Genomic DNA, 18,072 nt, shown 5'->3' with positions numbered 1-18,072 from the left:
CTCTCCAACCCACTCACTCACCCACTCTTTCACCCACTCACCCACTCACTCACTCACCCACCCACTCACTCACCCACTCACCCACTCACTCACTCACCCACTCACCCACCAACTCACTCACCCACTCACTCATTCCATTGCACTCTCCCCAATCTCCCCACTCTCTCCCCTCTCTCTCCCCCCACTCTCCCCTCTCTCTCCCCCCACTCTCCCCTCTCTCTCCCCCCACTCTCCCCCCTCTCTCTCCCCCCACTCTCCCCTCTCTCCCCCCTCTCTCTCCTCTCTCTCCCCCCACTCTCCCCTCTCTCTCCCCACTCTCCCCCCACTCTCCCCCCCACTCTCCACCCCCATCCCGGTTATTTTTACTTCGCTACAACCGAAAATAAATTTCGCAGCGCGAAGCAAACTTCAGATCTCAGATCGCCAGCCACACCGGGGAGATGCAGAGAGCGAGTGGAGTGGTGGTGTGGGTGGTGTGGGTGGTGTGGGTGGTGTGGGTGGTATGGGTGAGTGGTTGGGTGACATATAGAGACCCATACTCATAGAGACCCACAGAGACCCATACTCACTCCCCCACCCACTCACCAACTCGCTCCTTCCCCCACCTACTCACTCACCCACTCACTCACCCACTCACCCAGTCACTCACTCAGCCACTCACTTACTCACCCACTCACTCACTCACTCACCAACTCACTCACTCACCCACTCACCCACTCACCCACTCACCCACCCACCCACTCACCCACTCACCCACTCACTCACCCACTCACTCACCCACTCACTCACTCACCCACTCACTCACTCACTCACCCACCCACCCACTCACCCACTCACTCACTCATTCCCCCACTCATTCCCCCACTCACTCACTCACCCACCCACTCACCCACTCACTCACCCACTCACTCACTCATTCCCCCACTCACTCACTCAACCACTCACTAACCCACTCCACTACTCAATCACTCACACACCCACTCACCTACTCACTCAACTACTCACTCATTCACTCAACTACTCACTCACTCACTCAACTACTCACTCAACTACTCACTCACCCACTCACTCACTCATTCACTCATTCCCCCACTCACTCACTCACTCATCCACTCACTCACCGACTCACCCACTCACTCACTCAACTACTCACTCATCCACTCACTCACTGACTCACCCACTCACTCACCCACTCACTCATTCATTAACCCACGCACCCACTCACTCACTCACTCACCCACTCACTCACCCACTCAATAATGCATCCACCCACTCACTCATCCACTCACCCATTCACTCACCCACTCACTCACCCACTCAATAATGCATCCACCCACTCACTCTTCCACTCACTCATTCACTCACCCGCTCACTCACTCACTCACCCACTCACTAACTCATCCACTCACTCTGGAGTTCGCGGGTTTGATCCCGCACCCTGTGAGATGTTGACTACCTCGCCTGGTATACAGGAGGTCGTGGGTTCCACCCACAGACCGTGTGAGATGTTGACTACCTCGCCTGGTCTACAGGAGGTCGTGGGTTCGATCACGGACCCTGTGAGATGTTGACTACCTCGCCTGGTCCTACAGGAGGTCGTGGGTTCGATGACGGACCCTGTGAGATGTTGACTACCTCGCCTGGTCTACGGGAGGTCGTGGGTTCTACCCCAGACGCTGTGAGATGTTGACTACCTCGCCTGGTATAGAGGAGGTCGTGGGTTCGATCCTGGACCCTGTGAGATGTTGACTACCTCGCCAGGTCTACAGGAGGTCGTGGGTTCGATCCTGGACCCTGTGAGATGTTGACTACCTCGCCTGGTACACAGGAGGTCGTGGGTTCTAGCCCGGACCCTGTGAGGTGTTGACTACCTCGCCTGGTCTACAGGAGGTCATGGGATCGATCCCAGACCCTGTGAGATGTTGACTACCTCGCCTGGTACACAGGAGGTCGTGGGTTCTACCTCGGACCCTGTGAGATGTTGACTACCTCGCCTGGTCTACAGGAGGTCGTGGGTTCTACCCCGGACCCTGTGAGATGTTGACTACCTCGCCTGGTATACAGGAGGTCGTGGGTTCTAGCCCTGACACTGTGAGATGTTGACTACCTCGCCTGGTCTACAGGAGGTCGTGGGTTCTACCCCGGACCCTGTGAGATGTTGACTACCTCGCCTGGTCTACAGGAGGTCGTGAGTTCCATCACGGACCCTGTGAGATGTTGACTACCTCGCCTGGTCTACAGGAGGTCGTGGGTTCTAGCCCTGACACTGTGAGATGTTGACTACCTCGCCTGGTCTACAGGAGGTCGTGGGTTCGATCCTGGACCCTGTGAGATGTTGACTACCTTGCCTGGTACACAGGAGGTCGTGGGTTCCATGTCTGAACCCAGCAGGTGCTGTGTCTCTCTCCCCACGGGGAATCTTTTTGCCCCAGAGTCTCCTGTGCATCGCGTCCACATTTAGACTTCAACGTCAGCACGTGCACTAGGAATAGTTCAGCTCGCTCGCTATGAATACTCACAGGATGATGATGGTGGTGGTGGTGGTGGTGAGGGTGTTGGTGGTGATGGTGAGGGTGGTGGTGATGGTGGTGGTGGTGAGGGTGGTGAGGGTGGTGGTGGTGAGGGTGGTGGTGATGGTTGTGGTAGTGATGGTGGTGGTGATGATGGTGATGATGGTGGTGGTGATGGTGGTGATGGTGGTGGTGATGGTGGTGGTGATGATGGTGGTGGTGGTGGTGAGGGTGGTGGTGAGGGTGGTGGTGATGGTGGTGATGGTGGGGGTGATGGTGATGATGATGGTGGTGGTGGTGGTGATGGTGATGATGGTGGTGGTGATGGTGGTGATGGTGGTGATGGTGGTGATGGTGATGGTGGTGATGGTGGTGATGGTGATGGTGATGATGGTGGTGATGATGGTGATGGTGGTGGTGATGGTGGTGGTGAGGGTGGTGGTGATGGTGGTGATGGTGCTGGTGATGGCGGTGGTGATGGTGGGGGTGGTGATGGTGGTGATGGTGGTGATGGTGGTGATGGTGGTGGTGATGGTGGTGGTGATGGTGGTGATGGTGATGGTGGTGATGGTGGTGATGGTGGTGATGATGGTGGTGATGATGGTGGTGGTGGTGGTGATGGTGATGGTGGTGATGGTGGTGATGATGGTGGTGGTGATGGTGGTGGTGGTGATGATGGTGATGATGGTGGTGGTGATGATGGTGGTGATGGTGATGATGGTGGTGATGATGGTGGTGGTGGTGATGGCGATGGTGGTGGTGATGGTGGTGGTGATGATGGTGGTGGTGATGGTGGTGGTGGTGATGGTGATGATGGTGGTGGTTGAGATGGTGATGATGGTGGTGATGATGGTGATGGTGGTGATGGTGGTGATGGTGGTGATGGTGGTGATGGTGATGATGGTGGTGATGGTGATGATGGTGGTGATGATGGTGGTGGTGAGATGGTGGTGGTGATGATGATGGTGATGATGGTGGTGGTTGAGTTGGTGGTGGTGATGATGATGGTGATGATGGTGATGATGGTGGTGATGGTGATGATGGTGGTGGTGATGGTGGTGGTGATGGTGATGATGGTCATGGTGGTGATGGTGGTGATGGTGATGATGGTGGTGGTGATGGTGGTGATGGTGATGATGGTGATGGTGGTGGTGATGGTGATGATGGTGATGGTGGTGGTGATGGTGGTGGTGGTGATGGTGGTGATGGTGGTGATGGTGATGATGGTGCTGGTGGTGATGGTGGTGATGGTGGTGATGGTGGTGATGGTGATGGTGGTGGTGGTGTTGATGATGGTGGTGATGGTGATGGTGGTGATGATGGTGGTGATGATGGTGGTGGTGGTGATGGTGATGATGGTGGTGATGATGGTGGTGATGGTGATGATGGTGGTGGTGTTGATGATGGTGGGTTGACTGCCATGGTGGTTGGTGTGATAGGTGGTGATGGTGATGGTGATGATGGTGGTGGGTGATGGTGATGATGGTGGTGTGATGATGGTGGTGGTTGTGATGGGGTGATATGGTGGTGATGATGGTGGTGGTGGTGGATGGTGATGATGGTGGTGATGGTGATGAGGTGGTGGGTGATGATGGTGGTGGATGGTGATGGTGATGATGGTGGTGATGGTGGTGATGGTGATGATGGTGGTGATGATGGTGGTGGTGGAGTGGTGGTGGTGATGATGGTGGTGGTTGAGATGGTGATGATGGTGGTGGTTGAGATGGTGATGATGGTGGTGATGATGGATGGTGATGATGGTGGTGATGATGGTTGTGGTTGAGATGATGGTGGTGAGATGGTGGTGGTTGTGGATGGTTGTGAAATCAGTCCCTTGATGTGAGCTGATGTCGCATTCCGCTGGTCAGGTCTCTATGAAGTCTCTGTGTGTCTCTGTGGGTCTCTATGAGTGGGAGTCTCTAGGGTCTCTATAAGTGTGTGTCTCTGTGGGTCTCTATGAGTGGGGGTCTCTGTGGGTCTCTATGAGTGTGGGTCTCTGTGGGCTCTATGAGTGTGGGTCTCTGTGGGTCTCTATGTGTCTCTGTGGGTCTCTATGAGTCTCTGTGTGTCTCTATGGGTCTCTATGAGTGTGGGTCTCTGTGGGTCTCTATGAGTGTGGGTCTCTGTGGGTCTCTATGAGTGTGGGTCTCTGTGGGTCTCTATGAGTGTGGGTCTCTGTGGGTCTCTATGAGTGTGGGTCTCTGTGGGTCTCTATGAGTGTGGGTCTCTGTGGGTCTCTATGAGTGTGGGTCTCTGTGGGTCTCTATGAGTGTGGGTCTCCTTTGTGGGTCTCTATGAGTGTGGGTCTCTGTGGGTCTCTATGAGTATGTGTCTCTGTGGGTCTCTATGAGTCTCTGTGTGTCTCTATGGGTCTCTATGAGTGTGGGTCTCTGTGGGTCTCTATGAGTGTGGGTCTCTGTGGGTCTCTATGAGTGTGGGTCTCTGTGGGTCTCTATGAGTGTGGGTCTCTGTGGGTCTCTATGAGTGTGGGTCTCTGTGGGTCTCTATGAGTGTGGGTCTCTGTGTGTGTCTCTATGAGTGTGGATCTCTGTGGGTCTCTATGAGTATGGGTCTCTGTGGGTCTCTATTGAGTGTGGGTCTCTGTGGGTCTCTATGAGTGTGGATCTCTGTGGGACTCTATGAGTGTGGGTCTCTGTGAGTCTCTGTGAGTGTGGGTCTCTGTGGGTCTCTATGAGTGTGGGTCTCTGTGGGACTCTATGAGTGTGGGTCTCTATCGGTCTATGTGAGTGAGTGTCTATGTGAGTGTCTATGTAAGTGTCTATGTTAGTGAGTGTCTATGTGAGTGTCTATGTGAGTGTCTATGTGAGTGAGTGTCTATGTGAGTGTCTATGTTAGTGAGTGTCTATGTGAGTGTCTATGTGAGTGTCTATGTGAGTGAGTGTCTATATGTGTGTCTATGTTTAGTGAGTGTCTATGTGAGTGTCTATGTGAGTGTCTATGTGAGTGAGTGTCTATGTGAGTGTCTATGCTAGTGAGTGTCTATGTGAGTGTCCTATGTGAGTGAGTGTCTATGTGAGTGTCTATGCTAGTGAGTGTCTATGTGAGTGTCTATGTGAGTGTCTATGTGTGTGAGTGTCTATGTGATTGTCTATGTGAGTGTCTATGTGAGTGAGTGTCTATGTGAGTGTCTATGTGAGTGTCTATGTATGTGAGTGTCCATGTGTGTGTCTATGTGAGTGAGTGTCTATGTGAGTGTCTATGTGAGTGTCTATGTGAGTGTCTATGTGTGTGAGTGTCTATGTGAGTGTCTATGTGAGTGTCTATGTGAGTGTCTATGTATGCGAGTGTCCATGTGTGTGTCTATGTGTGTGAGTGTCTATGTGAGTGTCTGTGTGAGTGTCTACGTGTGTGAGTGTCTATGTGTGTGAGTGTCTGTGTGAGTGTCTGTGTGAGTGTCTATGTGAGTGAGTGTCTATGTGAGTGTCTATGAGTCCGGTAAAAACAACCCCTACCTCCTCCTGGTGCCAGACAGGCAACTCTGTCGTGGACAGTGCTGTGGGTTGGGGAGCCAATTCCGATTGGCCCTTTCCCCTCATGGCATCTGTGACCACCACAGGGGCTAAACGGGGGCTCTGGACGGGTGCGAGGGGGCTGGTAACCCTCCACCTTCAATTAATTACCATTAAACCACGACTTAAACTGAAATATCTAACTAATAAGCTTGTGCCGGAGGCCCCGGGGGGACAGGCGTCCCATGACGTCTCCTGGCCAAACCCCAATTGGCGAGCCAGGAGATTGAATCTCTACCCTCGGGGCTCCTCCAGAAAACAACAAAAAGCCACTACGGGTGGCCACGTGGAATGTTCGAACGCTCACTGCGGAGGAGAGGCTGCCACTCCTCTGTCAGGAGCTGGACCGGTACCGCCTGGATCTCTGTGGCATTCAGGAGGGTCCGGTGGACCGGCTCTGGCTCCTGCCACCACGAGGGGTGGACAGTCCTCTACTCGGGGCAGCAGACTGCCAAACAACAGGGTGTGGCTCTTCTTTTGAACAAAAAATATGAAGGGGGCGTGGGAGCGTGGCGGCGAGGTGTGGGAAGCTGTAAGCCCCAGGCTACTTTCCCCTTCAACCGGAGGCGAAGAGTGGTGGTCGTGGTTACTTATGCCCCCACCGTGGAGGGATCCAGGCAAAGCCGATGAGTCAGGATGCCTTCTATGACTTCCTGTCACAGGTGCTGGCTAAATTGGCCCCTCAGGATAGAGTCATCTTGTTGGGTGACTTTAATGCCCGAGTTGGTCATGACGCTGGCACCTGGTCTGGAGTGATTGAAAGGCATGGGCCAGATCAGCTCAATAACAACGGCAGGAGGCTGCTAGATTTTTGTGCAGCGCATGGGCTTGTAATTACCAACACGCTGTTCCGGCATCAGCGCATCCACACAACATCGTGGATGCATGCCGGGTCCAAGCAAGAACATCTGCTGGACTATGTAGTGACGGACCAGCGGATGCGAGCCCATGTCCTTGACACCAGGACCTACCGTGGAGCTGATCTACCCTCTGACCATCGACTAGTCATCTGTAAGATGCACCTGCCATTCTTCCACTCCAGTGGTGGGTGTACACCCAGGACCCCATTCAAACCCATAGTCACCTGGTCTCAGCTAGCCGATGAATGTTCCAAGTGAGAAATTCATAATCGCTTGGGGCTGGGGTTGGCATCGTCCCCCACTCCTCCTGATGTCGAAGATAAATGGGCGAGGTTTAGGACTGTGACTCATGCAGCTGCAATGGCTGCTTTGGGTACGCGGTCAAGACCTCCCCAGAGACCCTGGCTGACAGAGCAGGTGTTCAGGATGGTTGAGAAAAAGCGACAGGCCCACTGTCATCGGCTACAGAATCCCACGTCAGAGAATGAGGAGGCTTACCGCAGCCTTTGCTCGGAGGTTCGGAGAGCCGTGAGGCGCTGCAAGGATGGATGGTGGTCGCGGGTTTCTGGGGAGATGGAATCTGCCTCAATGGCTATTTAATCCCATCAATAAAGTAACCTGCAGTGCCACACCTATTACCATCATTAGGGAAAAAAACGATCCAATCTCAGGCCCCCAGGAATAGGTTTTTAGATTTTCTGAGCATTTCTGTGAAGTCCTGGGGGAGGGGAAATCCCTCAGCTAAGAAAACATTGTGGGACAAAGTGGGGATGACCCTGCTGAGGCTGTGATGCCTCAAATATTGGAAGAAGTCACCCCCTGTAAGTGGCTGGCTGAGGTGCCATCTATTGAGGAAGTACTGAAGGCGATCCGGAGTCTGAGACCAGGAAAGGCAGCGGGCAGAGATGATCTCCCAAGCGACATGCTGAGGGAGGGTGGCGTTTGTGCACAGACTGCTATAAATGACATCATAACAACAGTCTGGACCACTGGATGGGTTCCGCAGGATTGGAAGGATGCCCTGGTGGTCCCCCTCTTTAAGAAGGGGGACCACACAAACTGTAACAACTACAGGGGCATCTCACTCCTCAGTGTGCCGGGAAAGGTCCTGGCAAGGATAATTCAACATCGCCTTGCCAGACACGCTGAGGAGAGGCTTGCGGAGCCCCAATGCGGTTTCAGGAAAGGGCGGTCCTGGACAGATGCCATATTTTCCGTCCGTTTGCTACAGCAGAGGTGTAGGGAATTCCAGCAAGACCTACATCTCTGCTTTATTGACCTGGTCAAGGCCTATGATACCATCAGTAGGCCTGGGCTCTGGGTTGTTCTTCGTGCTTTTGGAGTCCCTGACCCTCTGCTCACGATCATTAAAGACCTTCATCTTGGTGAGCAGGCACGGGTAAAACTACGTGGCTCAGAGTCTGAGCTATTCCCTGTACATTTTGGGGTGCGACAGGGATGTCCTCTGGCTCCCACATTATTTAACATCTATTTTGACCACGTAGTTTGTGAAGCCTTCAGTAGCTGTACCGGAGGAATTTCCATCTGGTACAGATACAATGGGAGGCTGATCGATGCCCGGGTGCGGTCAAGGGGTGGCTCCCTATTGGTCAACCACGTTATGTATGCCGATGATTTGGTAATAGCTGCTCATTCAGAGGAGGAGTTGGAGACGCTGCTGCTGAAACTGGAGCGTGCCACTAAGAGATGGGGCCTTACCATCAGCCCCACCAAAACTAAGCACCTGCCTGGGTATTTTGTACCATCGGACACTCCACCCCACAACTCCCAATCGGTGATGGGGCAGTTGTGGAGAGAGTGGAGAGTTTCCCATTCCTGGGCAGTGTGCTTATGACTGGCTCCAGTTTAACAGCAGAGGTCTCACTCCGAATCAGTCGAGCGGCAATATCTTTTCATCGGTTGCGTAACGCTGTGTGGAAGCTACCTGGTCTGTCGCTCCGCACTAAGCTTCAGGTCTTCTCGGCCACGGTCATTCCCTCCTTTCTCTACGCTTGCGAAACGTGGACCCCCCCTAAAGGAACATCTTTGCCGGTTAGAAAGATTTAGGCTGGCCTGCCTACGATCCATCCTGGGTTTAACTAGACTGGATTGTATGAGCTCACAAATCCTTGAAAGATCTGGGCAAGGTCCCATCGGTGAGCTCCTCCGGCAGACAAGGCTGCGATGGCTGGGTCATGTAGCCCGCATGCCCAGCCACCGCATGCCGAAACAGCTTTTGTTTGGCCGGATTGAGGGGGCTAAGCGGGCGCGGCACGGGCTAGAGAAGAGATGGAGTGATGTGGTACAGGAGGACGTGGAGCTGAGTGGACTTGCCGATAACTGGTACCAGCGGTGTCAAGATCGGCCTCTGTGGAGGAGGCTCGTGAAGGACGCTGCTACTGGGCAGTTGGAGGCAGTCGCCCTCCAACAAGTGTCTATGTGTCTATGTGTGTGTCTATGTGAGTGTCTATGTGAGTGTCTATGTGAGTGTCTATGTGTGTGTCTATGTGTGTGAGTGTCTATGTGTGTGAGTGTCTATGTGTGTCTATGTGTGTGTCTATGTGAGTGTCTATGTGTGTGTCTATGTGTGTGTCTATGTATATGTGTCTATGTGTGTGAGTGTCTATGTGTGTGTCTATGTGTGTGTCTATGTGTGTGTGTCTATGTGTGTGAGTGTCTATGTGTGTGAGTGTCTATGTGAGTTTCTATGTGAGTGTCTATGTGTGTGTGTCTATGTGTGTGAGTGTCTATGTGTATGTGTCTATGTGTGTCTATGTGTGTGAGTGTCTATGTGTGTGTGTGTCTATGTGAGTGTCTATGTATGTGAGTGTCTATGTGAGTGTCTATGTGTGTGTGTCTATGTGTGTGAGTGTCTATGTGAGTGTCTATGTGTGTGCGTGTCTATGTGTGTCTATGTGAGTGTCTATATGTGTGTGTCTATGTGTGTGAGTGTCTATATGTGTGAGTGTCTATGTGTGTGAGTGTCTATGTGAGTGTCTATGTGTGTGTCTATGTGAGTGTCTATTTGTGTGAGTGTCTATGTGTGTGAATGTCCATGTGAGTGTCTATGTGTGTGAGTGTCTATGTGTGTGTCTATGTGAGTGTCTATGTGTGTGAGTGTCTATGTTAGTGAGTGTCTATGTTGTGTGAGTGTCTATGTGTGTGAGTGTCTATGTGTGTCTATGTGTGTGTCTATGTGAGTGTCTATGTGTGTGAGTGTCTATGTTAGTGAGTGTCTATGTGTGTGAGTGTCTATGTGTGTGAATGTCTATGTTGTGTGAGTGTCTATGTGTGTTTGTGTCTATGTGAGTGTGTATGTGTGTGAGTGTCTATGTGAGTGTCTATGTGTGTGAGTGTCTATGTGTGTGAATGTCTATGTTGTGTGAGTGTCTATGTGTGTGAGTGTGTCTATGTTAGTGTCTATGTGTGTGAGTGTCTATGTGTGTGAATGTCTATGTTGTGTGAGTGTCTATGTGTGTGAGTGTCTATGTGTGTGTGTGTGTCTATGTTAGTGTCTATGTGTGTGAGTGTCTATGTGTGTGAATGTCTATGTTGTGTGAGTGTCTATCTGTGTGAGTGTCTATGTGTGTGAGTGTCTATGTGATTGTCTATGTGTGTGAGTGTCTATGTGTGTGAGTGTCGATGTTGTGTGAGTGTCTATGTGTGTGTGTCTATGTGTGTGAATGTCTATGTTGTGTGAGTGTCTATGTGTGTGAGTGTCTATGTGTGTGTGTCTATGTGTGTGAGTGTCTATGTGTGTGAATGTCTATGTTGAGTGAGTGTCTATGTGTGTGAGTGTCTATGTGAGTGTCTATGTGTGTGAGTGTCTATGTGAGTGTCTGTGTGTGAGTGTCTATGTGTGTGAATGTCTATGTTGTGTGAGTGTCTATGTGTGTGTGTGTCTGTGTGAGTCTCTATGTGTGTGAGTGTCTATGTGTGTGAATGTCTATGTTGTGTGAGTGTCTATGTGTGTGAGTGTCTATGTGAGTGTCTATGTGTGTGAGTGTCTATGTGTGTGAATGTCTATGTTGTGTGAGTGTCTATGTTGTGTGAGTGTCTATGTGTGTGAGTGTCTATGTGAGTGTCTATGTGTGTGTGTGTCTGTGTGAGTGTCTATGTGTGTGAGTGTCTATGTGTGTGAATGTCTATGTTGTGTGAGTGTCTATGTGTGTGAGTGTCTATGTGAGTGTCTATGTGTGTGAGTGTCTATGTGTGTGAATGTCTATGTTGTGTGAGTGTCTATGTGTGTGAGTGTCTATGTTGTGTGAGTGTCTATGTGTGTGAGTGTCTATGTTGTGTGAGTGTCTATGTGAGTGTCTATGTGTGTGTGTCTATGTGTGTGAATGTCTATGTTGTGTGAGTGTCTATGTGTGTGTGTGTCTGTGTGAGTCTCTATGTGTGTGAGTGTCTATGTGTGTGAATGTCTATGTTGTGTGAGTGTCTATGTGTGTGAGTGTCTATGTGAGTGTCTATGTGTGTGAGTGTCTATGTGTGTGAATGTCTATGTTGTGTGAGTGTCTATGTGTGTCTATGTGTGGGAGTCTCTCTCTGTAACTCTCCCTTCTCAAATCTCACGCCTTCTATGGCTCTTTGGCATGCCGATGGGAGAGAGAGAGAGAGAGGGGAGAGAGAGGGGGGAGAGAGGGGGTAGAGAGAGAGGGGAGAGAGAGAGAGGGGGGAGAGAGAGGGGGTAGAGAGAGAGAGGGGGTAGAGAGAGAGGGTAGAGAGAGAGAGGGTAGAGAGAGAGGGGAGAGAGGGGAGAGAGAGAGGGGGGAAAGAGAGGGGAGAGAGAGGGGAGAGAGGGGGTAGAGAGAGAGAGGGGAGAGAGAGGGGAGAGAGGGGAGAGAGAGAGAGAGGGTAGAGAGAGAGGTGAGAGAGAGAGGGGAGAGAGAGAGAGGGGAGAGAGAGGGGAGAGAGAGGGGGGAGAGAGAGTGGAGAGAGAGAGAGAGGGGGTAGAGAGAGAGAGGGTAGAGAGAGAGGGGAGAGAGGGGAGAGAGGGGAGAGAGAGAGGGGGGAAAGAGAGGGTAGAGAGAGAGGGGAGAGAGGGGAGAGAGAGGGGGAGAGAGGGGAGAGAGAGGGGAGAGAGAGGGGGTAGAGAGAGGGGAGAGAGAGAGAGAGGGTAGAGAGAGAGGGGAGAGAGGGGAGAGAGAGGGGAGAGAGAGAGAGGGTAGAGAGAGAGGGGGGAGAGAGAAAGGGGGTAGAGAGGGGGTAGAGAGGGGGGAGAGAGGGGGGAGAGAGAGAGGGGTAGATAGGGGGTAGAGAGAGAGAGGCGGTAGAGAGAGAGGGGGTAGAGAGGGGGAGAGAGGGGGGAGAGAGGGGGTAGAGAGGGGGTAGAGAGAGGGTAGAGAGAGAGAGGGGGTAGAGAGAGAGGGGAGAGAGAGGAGAGAGAGAGAGGGGGTAGAGAGAGAGAGAGGGGGTAGAGAGAGAGAGGGGGTAGAGAGAGAGAGAGAGGGGGTAGAGAGAGAGGGGGGTAGAGAGAGAGGGGGTAGAGAGAGTTAGGGGGTAGAGAGAGAGGGGGTAGAGAGAGAGAGAGGGGATAGAGAGAGAGGGGGTAGAGAGAGAGAGGGGGTAGAGAGAGAGGGTAGGGGTGGTAGAGAGGGGGTAGAGAGAGAGAGGGGGTAGAGAGAGAGAGGGGGTAGAGAGAGATAGAGAGAGGGGGTGGTAGAGAGGGGGTAGAGAGAGAGAGAGAGGGGGTAGAGAGAGAGGGGGTAGAGAGAGAGGGTTAGAGAGAGAGAGAGGGTAGAGAGAGAGGGTAGAGAGAGAGGGTAGGGGTGGTAGAGAGGTGGTAGAGAGAGAGAGGGTAGAGAGAGAGGGGGTGGTAGAGAGAGAGGGTAGAGAGAGAGGGGAGAGAGAGAGAGAGGTGGTAGAGAGAGAGAGAGAGGGTAGGGGTGGTAGAGAGGGGGTAGAGAGAGAGAGAGGGGTAGAGAGAGAGGGTAGGGGTGGTAGAGAGGGGGTAGAGAGAGAGGGTAGAGAGAGAGAGGGGGTAGAGAGAGAGAGAGGGGGTAGGGGGTGGTAGAGAGAGAGAGGGTAGAGAGAGAGGGTAGGGGTGGTAGAGAGAGGGTAGAGAGAGAGGGAGATAGAGAGAGAGAGGGGGGGTGTCTATAGAGAGAGTTGGTGATCACGACTCTCTGTGTGTGTCTCTCTCCCCACGTGCCCACCCAACTCTTGAGGGAACTCGACGATCAGCTCCTGCGTCTCTCCTCCACGTGTGTATCCCCGTCACTCTGTGTGAATCTGTGTGAATCTGTGACTCTCTGTGACTCTCTGTGTCAATCTGTGTCACTCTGTGTGACTCTCTGTGAATCTGTGACTCTCTGTGACTCTGTGTGACTCTCTGTGAATCTGTGTCAATCTGTGAATCTGTGACTCTCTGTGACTCTCTGTCAATCTCTGTCACTCTGTGTGTATCCTTGTCACTCTCTGTGAATCTGTGACTCTCTGTGACTCTCTGTGACTCTGTGTCAATCTGTGTGACTCTCTGTGAGTCTCTGTCAATCTGTGTGAATCTGTGTCACTCTGTGACTCTGTGTGTATCCCTGTCACTCTGTGTCACTCTCTGTGACTCTGTGTCAATCTGTGTGACTCTCTGTGACTCTCTGTGACTCTGTGTGTATCCCCGTCACTCTGTGTGAATCTGTGACTCTCTGTGTGAATCTGTGACACTCTGTGTGTATCCCCGTCACTCTGTGTCACTCTGTGTGAATCTGTGACTCTCTGTCAATCTGTGTGACTCTCTGTGACTCTGTGTGTATCCCCGTCACTCTGTGTGAATCTGTGACTCTCTGTCACTCTGTGTGAATCTCTGTCACTCTGTGTGACTCTGTGACTCTCTGTGACTCTGTGTATCCCTGTCACTCTGTGTGTATCCCCGTCACTCTGTGTGAATCTGTGACTCTCTGTGACTCTCTGTGTCAATCTGTGTCACTCTGTGTGACTCTCTGTGAATCTGTGACTCTCTGTGACTCTCTGTGACTCTGTGTGTATCCCCGTCACTCTGTGTGAATCTGTGACTCTCTGTGAGTCTCTGTGAATCTGTGTCACTCTGTGTGAATCTGTGTCACTCTGTGACTCTCTGTGACTCTCTGTGACTCTCTGTGAATCTGTGTCACTCTCTGTCACTCTCTGTGACTCTCTCAATCTGTGTCACTCTGTGTGACTCTCTGTGACTCTCTGTGACTCTCTGTGAATCTCTGTGACTCTCTGTGACTCTCTGTCACTCTGTGTGAATCTCTGTCACTCTGTGTGACTCTGTGTGTATCCCCGTCACTCTCTGTGACTCTCTGTGAATCTGTGACTCTCTGTGACTCTGTGTGTATCCCTGTCACTCTGTGTGAATCTGTGACTCTCTGTGACTCTCTGTGAATCTCTGTCAATCTCTGTCACTCTGTGTGACTCTGTGACTCTCTGTCACTCTGTGTGAGTCTCTGTCACTCTGTGCGACTCTCTGTGACTCTCTGTGAATCTGTGTGAATCTGTGTCACTCTGTGTGACTCTCTGTGACTCTCTGTGAGTCTCTGTCACTCTGTGTGAGTCTCTGTCACTCTGTGTCACTCTCTGTGAATCTGTGACTCTCTGTGACTCTCTGTGACTCTGTGTCACTCTGTGTGACTCTGTGTGACTCTCTGTGACTCTCTGTGAATCTGTGTCACTCTGTGTCACTCTCTGTCACTCTGTGTGACTCTCTGTGAATCTGTGTGACTGTGTGACTCTCTGTGACTCTGTGTGAGTCTCTGTCACTCTCTGTGAGTCTCTGTGACTCTCTGTGAGTCTCTGTGACTCTCTGTGAATCTGTGAATCTGTGTCACTCTGTGTGACTCTCTAGGACTCTATGGTGCAGTGTTGAGTCTATGGTGCAGTGTTGAGTCTTTGGTGCAGTGTTGAGTCTATGGTGCAGTGCTGAGTCTATGGTGCAGTGTTGAGTCTATGGTGCAGTGTTGAGTCTACGGTGCAGTGTTGAGTCTATGGGGCAGTGTTGAGTCTATGGTGCAGTGTTGAGTCTATGGTGCAGTGTTGAGTCTATGGTGCAGTGTTGAGTCTATGGTGCAGTGCTGAGTCTATGGTGCAGTGCTGAGTCTATGGTGCAGTGTTGAGTCTATGGGTAGTGTTGAGTCTATGGTGCAGTGTTGAGTCTATGGTGCAGTGTTGAGTCTATGGTGCAGTGCTGAGTCTATGGTGCAGTGTTGAGTCTATGGTGCAGTGTTGAGTCTATGGTGCAGTGTTGAGTCTATGGTGCAGTGCTGAGTCTATGGTGCAGTGCTGAGTCTATGGTGCAGTGCTGAGTCTATGGTGCAGTGCTGAGTCTATGGTGCAGTGTTGAGTCTATGGGTAGTGTTGAGTCTATGGTGCAGTGTTGAGTCTATGGTGCAGTGTTGAGTCTATGGTGCAGTGCTGAGTCTATGGTGCAGTGTTGAGTCTATGGTGCAGTGCTGAGTCTATGGTGCAGTGTTGAGTCTATGGTGCAGTGTTGAGTCTATGGTGCAGTGTTGAGTCTATGGTGCAGTGTTGAGTCTATGGTGCAGTGCTGAGTCTATGGTGCAGTGTTGAGTCTATGGTGCAGTGTTGAGTCTATGGTGCAGTGTTGAGTCTATGGTGCAGTGCTGAGTCTATGGTGCAGTGTTGAGTCTATGGTGCAGTGTTGAGTCTATGGTGCAGTGCTGAGTCTATGGTGCAGTGTTGAGTCTATGGTGCAGTGTTGGGTCTATGGTGCAGTGCTGAGTCTATGGTGCAGTGCTGAGTCTATGGGGCAGTGTTGAGTCTATAGGTGGCAGTGTTGATTCTATGGGCAGTGTTGAGTCTATGGTGCAGTGTTGAGTCTATGGTGGCAGTGTTGAGTCTATGGTGCAGTGTTGAGTCTATGGTGCAGTGTTGAGTCTATGGTGCAGTGTTGAGTCTATGGTGCAGTGCTGAGTCTATGGTGCAGTGTTGAGTCTATGGTGCAGTGTTGAGTCTATGGTGCAGTGTTGAGTCTATGGTGCAGTGCTGAGTCTATGGTGCAGTGCTGAGTCTATGGTGCAGTGCTGAGTCTATGGTGCAGTGTTGAGTCTATGGTGCAGTGCTGAGTCTATGGTGCAGTGTTGAGTCTATGGTGCAGTGCTGAGTCTATGGTGCAGTGTTGAGTCTATGGTGCAGTGTTGAGTCTATGGTGCAGTGTTGAGTCTATGGTGCAGTGTTGAGTCTATGGTGCAGTGTTGAGTCTATGGTGCAGTGTTGAGTCTATGGTGCAGTGCTGAGTCTATGGTGCAGTGCTGAGTCTATGGTGCAGTGTTGAGTCTATGGTGCAGTGTTGAGTCTATGGGTAGTGTTGAGTCTATGGTACAGTGCTGAGTCTATGGTGCAGTGTTGAGTCTATGGTGCAGTGTTGAGTCTATGGTGCAGTGTTGAGTCTATGGTGCAGTGTTGAGTCTATGGTGCAGTGTTGAGTCTATGGTGCAGTGTTGAGTCTATGGTGCAGTGTTGAGTCTACAGCCCTGCTAGATGCTACCTGATGGGAGCTTTGTCCGTCTGTGTAACTGCACTTGCCCCTAGAGCCGTGCAGGAGGCTACCTGGGGGAGATTTGTCTGTGTGTGTGACAACACTTGCCCCTATAGCGCTGCTAGAGGCTACCCAGGGGAGCTTTGTCTTTGTGTGTTTGACAGCACTTGCCTCTACAGCCCTGCTAGAGGATAGCTGGGGTAGCTTTGTCTGTGTCTGTGTGACTGCACTTGCCCCTACAGCCCTGCTAGAGGATAGCTGGGGGAGCTTTGTCTGTGTGTGTAACAGCACTTGCCCCTACAGCCCTGCTAGAGGCTACCTGGGGGAGTTTTGTCTGTCTCTGTGTAACAGCACTTGCCCCTACAGCCCTGTTAGAGGCTACCTGGGGTAGCTTTGTCTGTGTGACAGCACTTGCCCCTACAGCCCTGCTAGAGGCTAACTGCGGTAGCTTTGTCTGTGTAACAGCACTTGCCCCTACAGCCCTGTTAGAGGCTACCTGGGGGAGCTTTGTCTGTGTCTGTGTGAAAGCACTTGCCCCTACAGCCCTGCTAGAGGCTACCTGGGGTAGCTTTGTCTGTGTCTGTGTGAAAGCACTTGCCCCTACAGCCCTGTTAGAGGCTACCTGGGGGAGCTTTGTCTGTGTCTGTGTGAAAGCACTTGCCCCTACAGCCCTGCTAGAGGCTACCTGGGGTAGCTTTGTCTGTGTCTGTGTGAAAGCACTTGCCCCTACAGCCCTGCTAGAGGCTACCTGGGGTAGCTTTATCTCTGTGAGTAACAGCACTTGCCCCGACAGAGCTACTAGGGGCTACCTGGGGGAGCTTTGTCTGTGTGTGTAGCAGCACTTGCCCCTACAGCCCTGCTCGACGCTACCTGGGGAAATTTGTCTGTGTCTGTGTGACTGCACTTGCCCCTACAGCCCTGCTAGAGGCTACCAGGGGGAGCTTTGTCTGTGTCTGTGTATCTGCACTTGCCCCTACAGCCCTGCTAGAGGCTAACTGGGGTAGCTTTGTCTGTGTCTGTGTGACAGCACTTGCCCCTACAGCCCTGCTAGAGGCTACCTGGGGGAGCTTTGTCTGTGTCTGTGCAACTGCACTTGCCCTTACAGCCCTGCTAGAGGCTACCTGGGCGAGCTTTGTCTGTGTCTGTAACAGCACTTGCCCCTACAGCCCTGCTAGAGGCTACCTGGGGGAGCTTTGTCTATGTCTGTGTAACTGCACTTGCCCCTACAACCCTGCTAGAGGCTACCTGGGGAGATTTGTCTGTGTATAACTGCACTTGCCCCTACAGCCCTGCTATAAGCTACCTGGAGCAGCTTTGTCTGTGTCTGTGTAACAGCAACAGCACTTGCCCCTACAGCCCTGCTAGAGTCTACCTGGGGTAGCTTTGTCTGTGTCTGTGTAACAGCACTTGCCCCTACTGCCCTGTTAGAGGCTACCTGGGGGAGCTTTGTCTGTGTCTGTGTAACAGCACTTGCCCCTATGCGTCTCTATGGGTCTCTATGAGTCTCTAAGGGTCTCTATGTATCTCTATGAGTCTCTATGTATCTCTATGAGGCTCTATGAGTCTCTATGAGTCTATGGGTCTCTATGAGTCTCTATGAGTCTCTGTGTATGTCTATGGGTCTCTATGGGTCTCTATGTGTCTCTATGGATCTCTATGAGTCTCTATGAGTCTGTAAGGATCTCTATTAGTCTCTATGA

General features: G+C 51.8%; 1 long non-coding RNA gene across 1 annotated transcript in view; it reads left to right on the top strand.

The window, feature by feature from the left end:
* Positions 1 to 12,921: 12,921 nt before the first annotated feature.
* LOC142907748 (uncharacterized) overlaps positions 12,922 to 18,072 on the top strand; it is an 11,870-nt gene continuing 6,719 nt past the window's right edge. The window contains exon 1 of the long non-coding RNA XR_012931253.1: positions 12,922 to 13,106. This is a non-coding gene — a long non-coding RNA (uncharacterized LOC142907748). The remainder of the gene's footprint in view (positions 13,107 to 18,072) is intronic.

The sequence above is a fragment of the Petromyzon marinus genome, chromosome 82 (genome assembly GCF_048934315.1).
Source record: "Petromyzon marinus isolate PM22_M1 ecotype Great Lakes invasive population chromosome 82, UKy_Petmar_22M1.pri1.0, whole genome shotgun sequence".
NCBI lineage: Eukaryota > Metazoa > Chordata > Hyperoartia > Petromyzontiformes > Petromyzontidae > Petromyzon > Petromyzon marinus.
Note: the sequence above shows the minus strand (reverse complement) of the source record. Positions and strands in the feature narration are given on the sequence as shown.